Source organism: Mustela nivalis (genome assembly GCF_964662115.1).
Source record: "Mustela nivalis genome assembly, chromosome: 10".
Classification (NCBI taxonomy): domain Eukaryota; kingdom Metazoa; phylum Chordata; class Mammalia; order Carnivora; family Mustelidae; genus Mustela; species Mustela nivalis.
Window position 1 is genome coordinate 73,184,960 of NC_139029.1, and position 19,907 is coordinate 73,204,866.

A 19,907-nucleotide genomic window follows, 5' to 3' on the forward strand; every position below is an offset into this window, starting at 1 on the left:
ACAATATTGAAAACAAAGAATGGACGAGTCAATTAAAATTGATTTTTCAAAATGACAATTGAGAAACAAAACTAAAATCAAAATATTTAAAAGATATGTTACTACCTATTACACATACTTAAAAATGAGAAAATATTATGAATAACTTCCTGCTGATAAGTTTAAAAAAAAAATAGGCCATGTACCAACAACTTCTAGGAAAATACAGCTTATCATTTGGTGAGTGCTGTGAAGTGTGTAAACCTGGTGATTCACAGACCTGTACCCCTGGGGATAAAAATATATGTTTATAAAAAATAAAAAGTTAAAAAAAAAATAATAAAAAAAATTAAAAAAAACTACATGAAGAAAATTTGAAACCTAATATTCCTGTAACTATGTAAGAAACATTCATAATTTCAAATTCTCCCTCAAAGGAAACTCTGGATTAAGGCAACAAATGAGTAGGTAATACCAATGTTTGATAGACTATTACAGAGAATAAAACTTTAATAAAAACTTTTAAGGTCAACACAAACCTCAAAACTAAATACAATTCAATACTAGAAAGATGTAAATACTCCCCAAGTTACTCCATATATCCAGTATAATCACAGCATTCCAAACTGTATTACAGTCTTATTGTAGAACTTGACAAGTGACTTTAACTTTATATGAAACTTTGAAGGCCAAGGATAGACATGGGGCAAATAGAAGATAAGGAAGATATGCTTTACTACATATCCTAACTTTTGCTAAAGTAGGATTTGGGGTCCTAAAAAAGAGAAACAAACTAGTGGAACTCAAAAGAGAGTTTAGATGAAACCCAGAACATGATTTAAAGGGAAAAAAAATGGTATTACAAAACATTGGGAAAGAATTGTCCTTTTCAGTAAATTGTGCTAGATCAATTGCATAACCTTGTGGAAGAAAATAAAGCTTGGTGTTCACCTTACATCACACACAAAATTCAATCAAAATAGAAATCAATAGGTAAAATGCAAAATAATTAAATTCCAGAAGTTAATATAGGTGAATATCTTATGGTCTGGTGATAGGCCAAGATTTAATCAAAAATAAGCATAAAAATAAAGAAAGGTAAAAGTTGATAAACTGATCTACGTGTCAGAGATATATCCCAAACCATTTAGAATTGCATTCTATCTATTAATCAAAAAGTAGAAACAACCCAAATTCCCATTTAGCAGCAGGATGCATACATAAACTGCATTTTATTAACAGAATGGAATACAATGCATCATTAAAAATCAACAACTGCAGCTCCATACAACAGAAATGGATCTCACAGATAAAAATTTGAATGTAAGAAGCCAGACCCACATGTATACATCTTGTATGACTTCATTTATATAAAATAAAATGAAAAACTAAACAGTGGTGTTTAGAGAACTTAAAGCTCTAAATAAATGCAAAAGAATAAATGTCAAAATATAGGTACCATCACATGGAGTTTGAGAGGGGCTATGGTACACTGGCTACATACAGCCTCTTGACCCAAGTGTCTCAGTTAACTGCACGTTTACTTGAGTACATGTCATTAGGCTGTAGAATTCTGTGTTCTTCATACATTTTATTACATGCAACACATAATGAATTTTAAAAAGAGAGCAGGAACAATGAGGAGAGAGAGGACAGAGAGGGAAGAGGGGAGAGTCTCCATGTTGTACTCAGGGTATTAGTATTTCTGAAAAACTTCTCTGAAATATTTGGTGTATTAATTTTGGTATGTTTAAATTTGGGTTTCCAGGTCCTAACTAAGCCCTAGTTCATTTTTACAGTATTCAGAAAACTCTAAAACCAGGATTGCTAATGTTATCTGTTAACAATTGAAGTCACAAAAAGGACACAGGTCATCAACATCAAACCGGATTTATTTGCAGTTTCATCAGGCTAGTAGCCTTTTTTACTTCAGAGAAGTCCACATTCCCTTGTTTCCCCAGGAACTCTTTTGAAAAGGGTCCTGAAGATAAGAGTTAAAATGTTACCAAGAATCCTGTGTACAAGAAGCACACTGAGTCATCTTTGTTAAGTATAACAAAGGAGGAAAATTCTGTCCAATCTGCCCCTTTCTCTGGACACAAATGAAATAATCTGATGACTACTTGATAGTATTTTAAATGTTAATGTTTGACTTCATTATAATATTATGTTATAGAATCCACGACAATTACCTGAGATTTGATGCTTAATGACTATTTGTTAATATCTTAATCTATTTATTTTTAAAGCCTATTTTAGATGAAAATCCTTCCTTGAAGGAAGTAACACTGAAATGGAAGTCTGCTAGATAAATGGATAAAAATTATGCTATTCCAGGGTTCATGTTGTGGGCAATAGAATCTTGAGCTTGCCCTCCAGGACATGGAACACATTCTGGCAATTCCATTTTTGTGTTCCGTATACTAATAGAAATTCCAGTATTTAAATAAAAATTCATATAATTAAATAGAGTCACTGTAGGTAATAATTCACTTGGAAATAAAAATTTATACTTTTTCATGACCCAGTCAGTTTTCTGATCATGGTAAATGATTTACTTGGCTTTGCATTTGTCAAGTGACCCTCATGGCTTTTTAAACCATTTTTTTTTTAAATGCCAAGTTAGGAGCTTCATTCAAAAATAAAAAGTGACTTTTAAAATTGAAAAACATGAGCTTTCTAAAATTTAATAACAAGAGGAAAGATCTTCACTGGAAGGGCAAGTTTAATAGTTATTTGGTTAAGATGCATCCCAAACCAGCAAAATTATTTTGTATTCAATACAAATACTAATTTGTATTCAGTTCTCACAAATACCACAGTAAACAATTCTGGCAGAAAGTTTCTAAGATCATAAAAATCTTACATTGCATTGAAAACTATTTTTTGTCTAGATTTTTAAAAGCTGGATTCGCTCTTATTATTTATGTTTTCTTTATGCACTTGAGGGGCACGAGGTGTTCTGCACTACACAAAGTTTGGTCAGCCCTCCGGGCAGCCTACAGATGAAGATTTCCAGAACCTTTGCTATCTTAACTATTTCTGCTCTCCCAACCCTACTCTCCCACCCAACTGAAAGCAATACTTTCTCTAGCACCAGTGGAAAGGTGTTGAAAGGTCAAGTAAAGCATTTGAAACCTAACTGTAACGTCACACTAGCATTTTGCAACATATTTAGAGATGTTTAAAAATAGTTCACGTATTCTTTCTATACTGTGATCAGTCTTGTATCTTCTGGCGTAATGAAACTAATTTGGCAGAAACAAGGGAGCTGGTTGATACTTTTTGTGTTCATACTGATTGGAGAGTAAGCAGAGGCTGTATTTCTCTCAGAATTTCTTCATTTTTCCAACTGTGGAGGAAGAAGAAAAGAAGACAATTGCTTTATTTCCGAATTTGCATTAATCTCTTTAATCCAAATACACAGATCATTATTGTGAATATGTTTGTCTTTGAGAGACTTGTTCTACTAATTAATTTTAACTCTAATTCTTCTAATTAATTTTACTAATTAGTGATAGACTAAAAGATTTTATTCTACTAATGAATTCTCCTAATCTACTAGATTGTCTGCTAATCAGCTTGTACCATTTGGACAACACACATGTTCCTGTGTGACAGGTGACAAGAATGTTTCTATATCCCATCAATTCCATCTTCATATACTACCTTCCACAGTCTCATAAGAATCTTCAGGGTATTTCAAAAAAGAATTTCAGAAAGGCCTATCATCATGTAGCTTACTTTTGACCACTTGGTAATGTACTGAAAATAGTTGTGATACCACTCTTGATATCTGTGAGTACTTAATACTAGTAGTTTCTCTAGCTTTATTTTTCCTGCTCTTAAAGCTCAAACATTGGAAAGCCCCCTCCGTGGCATATCAAATATATTATAAAGATATAAAAAGATATAAAGATGTATTTATTCCAAAGTAGGAGTTTTCTACTCTTTCTTATAATTCTATTTCAATATTAACTATTTTAAAACACTATCCTTGAGCTTACATTCTTAAATTTCACAATTTTATTCTGAATGTACAGATGGGAATTCCTAATGGGAAGACCCCTTTAACATATGCAGCAAACAAAAGTCTGCAATTAAATCAGCTAACACTGTGGCTCTGAGGCATCACATGCTGATCAGACACTGAACAAGAACACCAGGCTTCAGGTAACATTCCCCAGCAGATGATCATGCAAGAGATGGAGATATTAAGGCCTATGGGTGCTAAATAATAGCCTTTAAACATTCAGTTAAATGCATGCATCATTCTTTTTTTTTTTTAAATGAGAATTACATGGAGCAACATAAAAGAGAAGCAACCATTTTTCATTTATTATTTTGATCTTCAAAAAACTTGAAGAAAGTAAAACCCCTTTTTTAAATTCCTCTGTAGATGGAAACTGTTCTCATCTGTGGGATGATATTTAAGCTTCACATCACCTACGTAAATGCTTACTTCCCTTTTATCTGTTTCAGTATGCTTCCCTGACATTTATAGGCCAGCAAATAGACTTCCTGTTGGCTAATTTAACATATGCAGATTGTGTTCCTTAGGAGCATAAAATCTGAATAACTTAGATGTCCTAAAATTCCTTATACTGGTTCAGAAAGCTTGGCCTACCTCTGAGAACTGTCTCCTAGCCAGGAACACACAGAGTGAATTTGGAACTGAATGAATGAAATAGAGTGACTGTCTGCATGTGACAATTGCCAGGGATGAGCTCCCTAATAATTTACTGCTCTATTTCTAGAATTAAAGACATTTTTTTTTTGTTTTTGTTTTTAAAGCCAGAGTTTTTTTTTTTTTTAAGATTTTATTTATTTATTTGACAGAGATCACAAGTAGGCAGAGAGGCAGGCAGAGAGAGAGGAGGAAGCAGGCTCCCTGCTAAGCAGAGAGCCCGATGTGGGGCTCGATCCCAGGACCCTGGGATCATGACCTGAGCCGAAAGCAGAGGCTTTAACCCACTGAGCCACCCAGGCGCCCTAGAATTAAAGACATTTTACATGTAAAGCATTCCTCCATTCTTCTACTTTAATCTCCCTGACTCAGTGTAGATTCATTAAGCACTATAAATGAGCACTTAGGAAAGTCTTGTGTGTGAATGGGAGCTCACAAGTTGTTATGAGAAGCAAAATGAACAGAATATTCCACGAAGTTGGTAAACTAGTAGAGGTCATAAAATTTGTATGCTAAACCACCATTAAAAAGTTTTATGTAAGCAAGCACATCCTATCAATATACAAGTGCCTGAGTATACTCAGGGTAAAGGAACATTCAAAGTGAAATAGAATTACTCAAATAAGTCTTCTTAGAGAGATCCATTCTTAAGCCAAGCATGAGAAGAAAGTGACCAGCAGAGACTGGGGAAGGAAATTGGCTTCCTTCCAGTCAGCACTGATTTCATAAGGTAAAACACCTCGTTAAATGGCTTCATAGCTTCATTTATTTTGTCTTTTAATAGTCACCACATTTGGTTTCTTTTGTTTATTAAATGATTAAACTGCCATCTCCATTAAAACTAATTTTTTTTACACAAAACCGTTATTATTTGTATAAGATTGCAGTCTCAGAAATTAGCATTGCCTCTATCAGGACTGGCCAATCAGTAGGCATTTGTTGAATTGTTTAATAACAGGTAGAGATGGAAACAAGTTTGGACTCATGAATGAAACCTTGTTCTCTTATTCAAATATATTAATGCTTCCTCCTCCCTGAGGAATTTGAGGTAAACCGGCTAAAGTTTCTTTATGTTGATACAAATTATTTTTGTCATAGAAGTGAACTTAGTGACATCAGAGAGCCCCTAGATCAAATTTAAAAGAAATCAGAAATCACATTGCTGGGGCCTGTCATCCCCAGTGAATCACCAATGACACAGAAACATTCCGGTTATGATGGAGACACTGGCAGACAGACTGGGTTTAAAGAAAGCAGATGACCAGCGAAAGCAAGCACGACTGCAGACTAGGGAATCCTCTTTTCTGGCAGAAGAATAGAGAAAACAATAGTCATATTTCCAAGTTAATAATTGCTATCAGATTCAAATGCAGCTCTTGAGGAACTGACAAGTGTGAATAAAACCTATTTTTGCTTTTTTAAAGATATGGATGTGACTACACTGAGAGAGAACCCATACTTTTTTTTTACCTGGGACTTGAAACTTTCCCATTCGATGTGATACAGCAGAGGGAAGCATGGGGTTGTCTCTGGACCTGGAAGGTCACTGTGGTATTCACAGAGGTGTTGACAATTGAACTGAGTTTTAGGAAGGAGTAAGACTTAGAGGAAGGTGTAGGTGACATCATCCAGACAAAAGAAACATCATGAGCAACACATATGTTTTAAGCAGGGTATTGACTTGATCTGGTTGAGTTATAAATGGTTTGCTTTGATAGCAGTGGTGAGTGTTAAGAGGTAAAGCAGAGAAATTAGAATGAATTTTTACAAACGGATTATATCTGTATAAATATCACCAAAATGAAAAGAATACTAGAATACTGTCCATATCTCCTAATTACCTTTCATGTTCCCTTCCAGTCACTAATACATGAATGGATAACCACAGTCCTGACTTCTAAAATAAATACCTTTTTCTTTTTCTTTTTTTCTTTTCTTTTTTTTCTTTTCTTTTCTTTTCTTTTCTTTTCTTTTCTTTTCTTTCTTTCTTTCTTTTTTTTTTTTGCACTATATGTGAATGAGATAAACTGTACATTTTGTTTGGGTCTCTTTTCATTCAGTTTCATTACATTTATGGGTTTCAGCTATGCTGTTATATGATTTAGATATTTCATCTTAATGCCATGTAATCGGTGTGACTATAGCACCGTTTATTTATCTGTTTTATTGCTGAAAGTTTTTAAATTAGTTTCTAAGGCTTTGACTACTTCAAATAGTGCTATTGCTAGGGCGCCTGGATGGCTCAGCTGGTTAAGTATCCAACTCTTGATTTCAGCTTAGGTCATGATCTCTGGGTTCAGCTGGCTCCCCACTCATGGGGCATCTGCTTGAGATTTTCTCTCTCTCCTCTCTCTTCCTCTGCCACCACTCCCTGCTCATGCACTTGCTCTCTCTCTCAAAAAAATCTTTAAAAAAAGAAACAAAAAACAAACAAATACGTCTATTACAATGAACATTCTAGTACATATTTTGGATGGAGTTTTGTGTGCTTTTCTTTTAGGCATAACTACAGGAGTAGAAATCCAAGAGCATATGGAATGCATTTCCGGTTTTATAGAGACCACAAAAATATATTTTCAAAGAAGTACCAGCTTACACTGTCTTTAACAATATAAGAGAGTTACCATTCTCTATATTTTCTCTAAAACTTAGTATTTTTGTCATTATTATAGATCTTCACAAATCTGGTGGATTTATGGTAGTACATCATGGTGGTTTTAACTGACATTTATCAAATGATCCAAAAAAAACTCAGCAGTTTTTGTTGTGTGTGTTTATACATAGTCTCTTGTACATTCTCTTTATACATATTTCCTCAAATATTGGGAATATTTCTTCTCCACTTTATCGATTGACTTTTTACTCTCTTAATAGTTGATAAACAAAAGTTCTTCCTTCTACTATAATCCCTTAATGGTTAACACATTTTGCATCCACTACAGAAATTTTTATCTTCTCTAGTGTCATCCAAGTGCAACTTTTGTCTCCAAAAGTTGCATTTTATGCATGCATGACATATATTTAAAATACATAGTGTTAGACCTTGGAGTTCACTATATTGTCTTAACATGCCTCAGTGCAGATTAGGAACTACAGAGACAGTGTGAATTCATGTTTCTTCTGTCTGCTTTAGCCAGTGTTACTTTGAAGGAGTTTGCCAAATAATCAATAAGCAAATAAAGATATTAATAATTACCTCATATGATCTCCTCTTCAGACCTGTTATCCTATTCCCTATCTAATCCTGAGAGTTACAGTTTGCTATTTTTGCTTTGCATCTTTTATTTTTCATGAACAAATGATTAAGGGACTTACTTAATTAGTACATTGTACTATTTTAAACGTCAGGTTTGTTTTGCTTAAATTTCATATTATACCTTTATTTAATTTTTTAAAAAATACTCAGCCTTTTATTTTTATTTATTTTATTCAATTAGCCAACATATAGGACATCATTAATTTTTGATACAGTGTTCAATGATTCATTAGTTACTTATAACACCCAGTCCTGAACACCACATGTGACTTTTAAAATTAGGACGAAAAATTTTAACTTCTTACTTTTAGGAATAGTAAGTGGATTTAGTCATCCTAGTATTTCTTACCACTTATTTTTCATGTCTGAAGTGTGTTTTTTCACTTATTAACTTTCTTACTTATTCTCCCCTCATTTCTGAGATTTTCACTTTAAAATAGTAAATAATTACTTTTTTTGGCTAAAAATGATTTTTAATTTCTATGATTAGTATATAGATTTAAAATTTTTTTCTCACCATCCATTTTGCGGATGCTTCCTAGGTCTCTGGCATGCGGAGGAAAAATAAGACTACATAAGATAAAAGGGGTTTTCAGACAGGTCACTTGTTCTCATTTTCTCCATTATTTTTATTTATTTATTTTTTTGGCTGGGCCTCTTTTCTCAGGTAACCTGTCATGTTGCTTCATTTTTTTTCAGAGCCTTAGAAGCCTTCATTGATTCTTCTCTCTCTCATACACACAAAATGCTGACTTGTCTGCAGTATATTTTCTGCCACTAAGCACTGGGGAAAGGCCTTACGAATGGAGGGCAGTGCAGTTGGAAGTGGTTCACCCAAACTAATTTCCAGATTTGCTTTTATCTGCGTTGTGAGTGCGAACCTAAGTCAGATTTTAATTGTATGTAAGGTGTTACTTTGTTCTTTCCTCTGTGATAACTTCACACAGTGTTTGACCTCTATGTTGAGTTGTTCATTTGGTATGAGATTAGTTGTCTGAAAGCCTTAAGAATGAGAGAGAAATTGGGGGATAATTTTTGTACCTCAACAAAGTAATGGAATGAAGATATTCATAATAGTTCTATTTTTTATATTCTTGAAATTTAAGTGGTAAGACCTTTTTACATTCTCACTATAGCAGTTTGTTTTCTCTTTGTATCTGTGTTCCTCTCTTTTGGTGTCACTGTTAGAGGTTGTTACAATTTTCTTGATTGTTTCAAAGGACAAACTTCTGAACTTTTGGCTTTGTGAATTTATTGTTTATTTGCTACATCATTGATTCCTTACTGAATTATTTCCCTTCTCCATCCTTGCCATTTAATTTGCTCTTCTCTAGATTTATAAGGTGAACATTTAGATTCTTAATCTTGGGCTTTTCCTATTTTCTTTTTTTTTAAAGATTTTTATTTATTTATTTGACAGACAGAGATCACAAGTAGGCAGGGAGGCGGGCGGGGGCTGGGTGGAGGAAGCAGGCTCCCCGCTAAGCAGAGAGCCTGATGTGGGGCTTGATCCTAGCACCCTGAGATCATGACCTGAGCTGAAGACAGAGTTTTTAATCCACTGAGCCACCCAGGCGCACCCCTCTCCTATTTTCTATCATAAGAGTGTAAAGCTATATTTTTCTCTCTAAGCATAATAAATGCCTTCTGCAAATATTGATATGTAATATGTTCATTATAATTTATTTAAAATCACTTGTAATTTTCTAAATTGACCCATGAATTCTTCTTTTTTGACCTATATGTTATTAAAAAGCAAGTGTTGTTGTTATTTTTAAATACTTAGGACTTACTCGGATATCTAATTTTACTGATTCTAATTTGCTTCTGTTTGTGTCAGAGGGCATAGTCTGAAAGGGTGCTCTCCTTTGAAATTGAAGGACATTTGTTTTCTGGCCCAGCTCAGTGTCTGCACTGTTAAATGTTTCATGTGTTCAGAGAAGAACTAGTATTATCTAGGTACTGGATGTAGTTTTCTAGGAATACCATTTGGGATACAGTAGTCAATAGTGATATTCAAGTCTTCCATATCTCTATTTCTATTTTGTGTAGTTGGTCTGTCAATTACTGAGTGGTGTTAAAGACCACAATTATGATTACGGACTTGCCTGGTAGTTTTGCCAAATCATACCTCAGCTATTTTGCAGTTCCATTATTTCCATTACTTGGGGGAATATGTAGTTCAAAATGTTAAATTTTCTGACCTATTGAGCCTGTAATCATTATGAATTGTCACTTCTGCCCTTTGGTAATATTCCTTGTCCCACTCTCTATTTGTTCTTGCATTCAGACAATTATTCTAGTCACTCAAGCTTTATTACAATTCAAGATGCATAGTGCATAATTTTGTTTCTGTTTAGTTCCAGTGTCTTTGTGCTTTTCAATTTAACATGTTCCTTTAGTAAAAGCATATACTTGAGTTTAGATTTTTCACCTAGCCTAAAAAATCTCAGCCTTCTGAGAGTTTAGTCTACTTATTCATACAGCACTGATTTAAATGTTTAAATTTTTATTTATTTTATGATTTTTATTAATAGACCATATTTTTAGAGCAGGTTTGTTTTTTTTTCCCCTTACATTTTATTTATTTGTTTGTTTATTTAAAAGAGAGCTGGGAAGGGGCTGAGGCAGAGGAGGAGAGAGAGAGAGAATCACAAGCAGGCTCATGCCCCATGCACAGCCCAATGTGGGGCTCAGTCTCAAAACTCTGAGACCATGACCAGAGTCGATATCAAGAATCAAAAACTTAACAGACTGAGCCACCCAGGCACCCCTAAAGCAGTTTTAATTTCACTGAAATAGGAGCTGGAAGTACAGAGAGTTCCTATATACCCTTCACCCCATCATGTATGTCATTTCCCGCTATTAATATCTTGCATTAGTGAGATACAACTGTTAAAATGATGGGCCAATACTGTTACATTATTATTAAAGTTCTTAATTTACCTTCTTCCTATTGTCAATTCTATTGCTTTTGACAAATGCAGAAATACATGTATCCACTGTTACAGTAACGTATATGACACTTTGCCCTTAAAAAAATGACATTTTCTGCCTATTTTTACCCTCTGTCCCTCCCTTTGACCCCCTAGCCACCAGTGGGCTTTTTTACTACCTTCACTGATTTATGTTTTCCAGAATGTCATACAGCACATAAACCTCTCAGATTGGCTTTTTTTATTTAGCAGTATGTATTTAAGTCTTCCCCATGTCATATCCTGGTTTGTTAGCTCATTTCTGTTTAGCCTTGAACAATATTCCATCATCTGGATGTGTCACAGCTTATTTACCTGCTGAAGGACATCTTGGTTGCTCCCAAGTTTTAGCAATTATCAGTGAAGCTCCTATAAACATTCCTATGTAAGATTTTGTGTGGATATTTGTATTCCAGATTTGTTCTGTATGCAAGATTTCAGCTTATTTAGGTAAATGCCATGAAGTACACATGTTGGACTGTAGGCTAAGTTTTGTAAGAAACTGTCAAACTGTCTTTCAAAGCAGCTATATGATTTTGCATCCCATCAACAATCAGTCTTGTTCCTAGTGATCTCTATCCCCACCAGCATTTGGTGCTGTCAGCATCTTGGATGTCTGGTGCTCTGAAAAGCTGTGGAGTGGTAACTCAGTGTTTTGTTCCTCTGTTTTGAGAGAGCTTGTATCTGTACATGTTGAGGGGAGGGGCAGAGGGAAAGAGAGAATCTGAAGCAGGCTCCCTGTGGAGCGCAGAGTTTGACACGGAGCTTGAACTCACATCATGACCCGATTCAAAATCAAAAGTCAAAGATTTTCATTTTAAAATAGCAAATAAGTACTTGTATCTGCTTTTAACCAACTGAGCCACCCAGGTGCCCGTCTCATTGTTTAATCAGCAATTCCCTGGTAACTTAAGATGCTGAACATCTTTTCAAGTGACTACTTGCTATCTGTATATCTTCTTTTGTGAGGGATCTATTCATATCTTATCCAAGTTTTAATTAGTTATTAATTTCTTAATATTGAATTTTAGGAATCTTTAATCTTTAGGAATCTTTATATATATTGGATACCATTCTTCACCATCGGTGTTTGCACATATTTGCTACCAGTCCGTGCCTTTTCATTTGCATAACAGCATCTTTCTTTTTAAGATTTTATTTTATTTATTTGACAGAGAGAGAGAGATAGCAAGAGTGGGAAAATAAGCAGGTGGAGTAGGAGTGGGAGGCAGAGAAAGAACCAGACCTCCTGCCAAGCAGGGAGCCTGGACCCTGGGATCATGATGTGAGCCAAAGGCAGACGCTTGACGACTTAGCCACCCAGGCTCCCCTGTGTAACAGTGTCTTTCACAGAGAACACCTTTTTAATTTTATTGAATTCCAAGATATTAATTTTTTCATGGATCACTCATTTCAGATTGTAACAAAAATGTATCACCAAACTCAAGATCATCTAGATTTCTTTCTTTCTTTCTTTCTTTCTTCTTTCTTTCTTTCTTTCTTTCTTTCTTTCTTTCTTTCTTTCTTTTCTGAGTTTTATACTTTAGTATTATATATTTTGGTCTGTGATCCATTTTGAGGTAATTTTTCTGAGAGATGTAAAATCTGGGTCTAGATTCATTTTTTGCATGTGGATGTCCAGTTTCAACACTATTTGTGTTAAAGAGACTTATCTCACTTCATTGTCTTGCTTCGTTGTCAAGGGTCAATTGAGTATATTTGTGTGAATCTATTTCTGGGCTCTCTCTTCTGTTCTGCTGATTTATTTACTCGTTTACAAACACCACACTGTCTTGGTTACTATCACTTTACATTAAGTCTCAAGGGGTAGCGTCAGTCTTCCAGTTGTGTTCTTCCCCTTCCCTGTTGTGTTGGCTATTCTGGGTCTTTTATCTCTTCATTCAAATTTAAGAATCAGTTTGTCAATAATCATAAAAATCTTGCTGGAATTAGGATTGTGTTTAGTCTGTATATCAAGTTGGAAAGAACTGACATCTTGACAGTGTTAAGTCTTCTCAAATATGAAAATGGAACATCCTCAGATTTCTTTAGTTCTTTGATTTCACTCATGAGTTTTACATTTTTCCTCATGTAGCTTTTATACTTTTTTTTTTTTTTTAGATTTATAGCTGTTTCACTTGGGGTCTGTTAATGTAAGCGCTACTGTGTTTTTAATTGCAAATTCTACTTGTTCATCATGAGTAGTCCTTTTCTTTTAATTGCTGTCTTTAGAAAGGATATTTTCTAACAATCTGTCTTTGATTTCATACATGTTTTCTTCTAGTCTGTTGTTAAGCCCATCTACTGAATTTTTGACAGTAATATTAAAATTCTCAAATTGAAAAGTCCCATTTGTTTTTAATTTTTATTTTTTGAGATATGTATGCTTTCTTTACATATTTTAATGTGTTTATAATAGTTTATTTGAATTCCTTTTCTAGTAGATACAACATCTTGATTACTTCAAGTATTGTTGTTTTTCTTGAGTATGAGTCATTTTCCTATTTGTTGATATGTCATTTGCTTATTTTTAATTTGAAATTTTTTAAAGATTTATATATTTATTTTAGAGAGAGAGGGCACACGCAGGAGGGGCTAAGGGAGAGGTAGACAGAATGTCAAGTAGAGTCAACACTGAGCCTAGAGCCCAATGTAGTCCTCAATCTCATGACCCTGAGATCACGACCTGAGCTAAAACTAGGAGTCGAGTACAACGGACTGTGCCACCCACATGCCCCTTAATTTCAGATTTTGAACAATAGATGTGCAGTGTATCTTGCATATTTTGAACAAGGTATTTAGAAGTTCAGGGTCTGTAATGTCTCTGAAGAGTGATTTTCTTCCAGCATACAGTTAATTTGAATGGACTCAAACTCCAGACTGGAGTCCCTCAAAGATAATGGTAACTGAAATCTCTGCTGAGATTTTTTAGTTTCTGGAAGCTGCTTTTTCTTTGTCGAACCCCACCACCTCCCCCCTCCCCACCACCCCTGACCCCTTTCTATGTCTATATAATTTAGTGGTCAGCAAAGGATTTGGATAAATATTACATGCAGATTTTGGCATTTACCTCACCTGATTTCCTTCTCCCCATGTTCTTCATTTAACTCTAGATTTGTACTGTGCTGAAAACTCTGTGCTCTGACATACCAAGCCAGGAAGGCTGTAGCTTTCTGCCTTCCCAAGAAGCACATAGATTTGGGACTATAATTGAACAAAGACTCACAAATTTGTTACTTTGACAATATGGTTTCTTCTTTCAATTATAGACTCTTCTTTAGTATTAATTTGATTTTGCTTGCTTTTCATTGCCTATAAGTGGACTTTTCTGAGATTTTCTCTTGGAACATTAACCTAAATTAACTACACTATGTTGATAGTGAAGGAGCTCAGGACACAGTATCCTAACACATGGCCCTTTGGAATAGAGATTATTTTGAGTTGAAGTCTCTCTCTGAATTCCTCTCATTTACCTAAAGAGAGATACTCCAAAGATCTCAATCATGATAAATCTCCCCCGGGTGTTTCATCACCCAGAGAACATTAATTATTGTCCCAGAAAGAAAACGAGAAGTTGACACCAGTTTGGCACAGACTATCCTATCTCCCATCCATTCTTCATCATTGTTCAAAATCATTGGCTCTCTCGTAAGGTGCCTACTGTCCTAGAGAAGAAGGTAGTGACAGGTTAGGTAGAGAAGGCGATCAGAGTGACTGGAAATTTGGTTACATTGTGTCAAGTTTGTTGATTGGGTAAATAAGTCAATACATTGTGAATAGTTGGATTTACACTTAGGTAATGCACTAACAAAGGATTCATAAACATGGCAGGGACAAAGGCCAGTTTGAACCTTGAGATTTGGGGTTGAATTGAAAATATGGGTATCAACTCTAATCATCTTCTTAAATATACAACTTAATCCCAATTATTCATGGATTACATGTTTCAGGATTCATTTGCTTGCAAGAATTTATTTGTAACTCCCAAATCAACCTACTCTTTTCATAGTTAATTGCAGACATGAATAGAGTTATAAAAAAAAATCAGAGTTGTCTAACTTGCATGTTGCCAACTGAGGGCAAACAAAGCAATGTCCTGCTTATCATTTAAATGCCCATAGTGTGAACAAATTTTGTTTTTTCAGTCTGCTTGGTGCCATGGTTTTCACATTTCTGTACAGGGACGGGGGGCAGATTTTGTTGCTTAACATGGCTCCCCCAACATAGTGCTGAAGGTCTGTCTAGCTCTTTTATAAAAAGTTTTAATTAATTAACTTACTAATTAATTAAGTGCTGATGGTCTGTCTAGTTCTTTTTTTAAAAAGTTTTAATTAACTTACTAATAATTTTATTTTTACTTTAGAGAGGGAGAGAAAGGGGTCAAAGAGAGAGGGAGAGAGAGAATCTTAAGCAGGCTGCATGCCCAGCATAAAGCCCAAAGCAGGGCTCGATCTCACAACCCTGAGATCATGACTTGAGCCAAAATCAAGAGTTGGTCAGGTGCCCCTCCATCTAGTGTTCCTGGTATGAGGTTACTATGATGTGCCTTATGGAAAAAATACACATTTTAGATAATTTATTCAGGTTTGACTTACACGGTTACCATGAGTCATATGTTAATGAATTAATAATATATATTTAAAAATGGGTTTTCAACCAGAAGCATGCAGAGAATGTGGTCATGTATTGATCAGTTGGTGGAAATGTGACTAGAGGCTGCTAGGGAATTAACCCTATATCCACAGGAACAATGATTCAGTATTCCCTAATTTGGAACTTGCAATGACGTCATAGAATAAAGTCTATTTTTATGCTATAAATAATGAGAATCAGGGGTGTGTGTGTGTGTGTGTGTGTGTTCACAGACGAGTATAGGCTTACTGATAGCCACTTACCATTATTTTTGGCTTCTGAATATCATCTTCACTAAGAAGATTTCTTCTCCAAGAATAACTTATATTAGAAAGTGAAAATGTGCTCAAAGAATGATAAAGACATGTCAAGGTATATAAAAGCCTTCTTGATGGTTCTGTCACTGAGTATTATCTAGGATAATTGGGCATCAAAATAATTAAAACTATCAGATTATATCCCATTTCATAAAACAGGAACTCATGAGTCCATACTAACACAAATATATAAGGGAGAAAAGAAAACTCTTCTTTAATAAAATAACAAAATAAGAAGTAATTCTAGGCATTAGTAACTGGGAAAATAATGCTGGTGGCTGAAGCTTTGTTAAGGAACAGTATGTTGGTGTAATACTGAAATAGCTCTCTTCACAATGATGATTTTATCATGGAGAAATCAGAGTCTGGTTAAGAGGAAACATCCTCCAGACCCAGGTGAAGGATCATTTTATAATGTGAAAACTTGCAAAAGTTCAAGATTGTTAAGGATATAAAATACAGGCCATATTAAGCAACTCTCTGACTGAAGATTTATGAAACATGAAAATCACAAGCAACTATTTCCTGGGCAAGCAGCTGGACTAGAAATGGAGAAGGCACATTCATGTGATGGCTGGGAAAATTACAGTGACATCTCTGAACTGAAACATAACATCATAGGAATGTTGATTTCCTAAATGGAGAGTTGTATGATGGTACTGTAGAAGAGTGTCCTGATTTTTAGAAGGTGCATACTAGAGTACTTTAACAGTGGTAGGGCATTATAATAGGAAAAGATTCCCTTTCTCTCTCTCTCTCCCTCTCTCTATTTTAATCTCTCTCTTTCTTTCTTTCTTCTATGTTCATATATTTGTATATATGTAATATATCTATATAATCTATAATAGAGAGCAGTATTTCTTAATCATTTCACTCAGGGGATATTTCTGGAGTAATTTTTAGGTTTAGTCACACAAGAAGTTGTTATATTCACAGCTTTTAGTAACTTAATGAGGTCACTAATTTGTAGATATAATATTCCAGAAATAATTTTCACTGCTACTTTAAGGAGAGATTGCCAATTTCCTGCAGATGGACTTATTTCAGCCAGTTCATTAGCTCACTCTCTCTGTGTAGCTTGCCGTCCCTATAAACTATATCCACATTATGTCACAAAGGCAGGTCATTGAAATTACAGTTTTTCCATGCCAAAAATGTATTTAATTAGATCTTAAATTTTTTTCACAAATTTTTTCCATACAAGTTGCTAATAAAGTAGATAAATTGTACATGATTTATTTAGCATCAGTTTCAAGGTTCCCCATTCTCAAAAGGCAAACTTCTTGGGAAGAACAAAAAAGGCTCTTAGGAAGAATTGACTTTTCTTTGATTTTGTTTCTTTGTATAAATTTTTAAAATTCATGAGGTAAATTTTAGTTTTTGTTAAATTACTGAAGTAAAATCAAAGTTGATTTTTATTAATGCTCTTGACAGTGTTCAATAGCAAATTTTAACTCAGCCGTTATTCAAAACAATATGAAAACGAATTAGTCTAAGACACAGATTTATATGACTTTGAAAAAACATTCCTTACGGAGTGGCCTCATAGAAGTGAGTTGTTAGGCATAGTAATTACAGAATTACCATGTAAAGGCTTTATTTCCTTGAACTCCTTTTACAAGCTTGTGGATGTATAAAAAGTAATTTTATGCTACAAGTAAAGAATTGAAATTTCTTTAATGTGAGACCTGCGCCTAGTTTTTGCTGCACAAAATACTTAATTCTCAGGCAAAACTGAGTTAAATGCAAAGGGATTTATTTTCAATTGAAGTGAAATAAATTCTACTCTTGCTCAGGATGCTTGTTAAACACAGCAGCTTGCTCACACATAAAAGAATGGAAAACGCAGCAAAATATTCACTGCTTCCTTATGAATGGCAAGACAGTCTTAACAGGAACTGTGACAGAAATACACTGCTGGCTTAGGACAAAGCAGTCATCTCAATTGGAGTGTCATCAGACTACATACTACGATTCACTGACATTTTCTTCTCTCAAAGTCCACTACTCTGACCAAGCCAAAGGTTCAGAAAAAGGGCTATACTCACTCAGTCCAGGAAGGAAACTAAGTGTTCATTTTGTCCTGTAGTGCTGTCCATCCTTCAATAGGACTTAAGACTTGATTTCCTTCCTCACTCTCAAGCCTAAGCACAAAAAACCAGTTTCCAAGTGGTTTTTGGTCAACATGGTTTTCCATAAGATTTCATTTCCATTTAAATCAGAGGATTTTGTCATCTGAAGCCAAAACATTTTCTCCAAGGCCTTGCAGAGACTTAATTGGCTTCTGTATTAAAAAATGTCTCCTAAGACTAATATTGTAACAGAACTAATGTAAATTCACCTCTTGGTGAGTTATAGAGAGTGACCATACCAGATAAAGTTGTCATACAAGGATGCTTTTTGAAGCAAAGAAGATGTTGCAGAAGAAGTTACAAAGCTATGACTCCCCAGTTGGGGGGAGTGGGTTTCTTTTATTTAGGGTTAAGATGAATGTTCACAAAGGGGAGTGTTGTCATCACATGTCAGGTTGGTGTGATGTCATGTGTGAGTGCTTAGGAAACATGCCTATACATGCATTGTATGTTATGTTCATGAGGTATGTAGTGCTCCTTGAGTGGAGATTTTAACATTATAATGAAGCAGAGGCAGGAAGAAGGGAAGGGGGCTGTGGGCCTGTTCTGAGAGATCGTATAAACTAGATGGGGACTGGCTGTGATGAGCACTGGTGTCATATGTAAATGAATAACTAAATTTTACATGTGAAACTAATATATATTTTTTAAATATTTTATTCATTCATTTGACAGACAGAGATCACAAGTAGACAGAGAGACAGGCAGAGAGAGAGGAGGAAGCAGGCTCCCTGCTGAGCAGAGAGCCCGATGTGGGGCTCGATCCCAGGACCCTGAGACCATGACCTGAGCTGAAGGCAGAGGCTTTAACCCACTGAGCCACCCAGGCATCCCCATGTGAAACTAATATTATACTGTATGTTCACAAACTGGAATTCAAATGGCAGGTTGATAGTAAAATAAACAAACAAATAAATAAATAAATAGTAAATAACAAACGATGGGGTTTGGGACTCCTTGTCTCACGTCAGGAATGCAGGGCCTCACCTACTTCTGACCCAGCACTGGGGCTTTTCTACCCATTTAGTGTCTCTGATATGGCTAGGCTCTTTCCTTGTCTGATAGACTGTTCATTTTTTGCAGTCCCTTTCCCCCCTTAAAGTCCTTAACTACCAAGATTGTGTGTGTGTGTGTGTGTGTGTGTGTGTGTGTGTGTGTGTGTGTGTGTAATTCTAACACTTTCTAGGAGTTCTGCAACACATGTGCTTGGGCAATAGAGTATAGATCACAGAAAATCACTGGGAGCCTAAAATGGCTTTGTGTCATGGAAGCTATGTCTCCTTTCTCTTTCTCTGGGGACCCTGAACTCTTTCTACTTACAGCTTTTGAACTGACTCTTCATCTTCAAAACACTAAGCAAAATTTGTCCCATTTTCTTGGAAGTGTTCCTGTGATGCCCCTTTTGGCTAAAGCATCCTGCTGCAAAATCTTCTTCTGCTACACCTTCTGATTTCTTAGCAGAGGATTTGTGTTTTCTTTGTCTACATTTCACACCATTGTTAAGTGTGTGCAAGTGAGCTGGTTCCTGAGGAATAGCAATTTTATGGCATTATCTAGAATTGTTTTTCAGTTTATCATCAAGGATTGTTGACACCAACATCTATGAAGAAAGTAGTTCTATACTGTAACGCAAGGGCCCCCCTTCTCTACCCCTCACCACTCCCCCTTATTTTTAACAGCTGAAACATCTTGTGCCACAAACTCTGGACAGTACAGCAGAAATACTGATATAAATAAAGTCCTTCTGCAAAGGCATTTTGTTTCTAGATATAAGGACAGAACTAGTAAGTCGATTTCTACCTTTGCTATCCCAAGCAGTATTTGCTACAAAAAACAAAGTTTTCCTTAATTTCACCATCCTTTATGGATATTTTTATTGAGGTGTAATTGACATATAACAGTATATTAGTTTCAGCTATACAACATAAT

General features: G+C 35.1%; 1 protein-coding gene across 2 annotated transcripts in view; it reads right to left on the reverse strand.

The window, feature by feature from the left end:
• Positions 1-1,586: 1,586 nt before the first annotated feature.
• The window catches only part of LOC309843289 (uncharacterized protein), a 235,139-nt gene continuing 216,818 nt past the window's right edge, over positions 1,587-19,907 (reverse strand). For both annotated transcript variants that reach the window (XM_082688633.1, XM_082688634.1), the window contains exon 6: positions 1,587-3,331. The gene's annotated coding sequence lies outside the window, so the exon portion shown is untranslated. The remainder of the gene's footprint in view (positions 3,332-19,907) is intronic.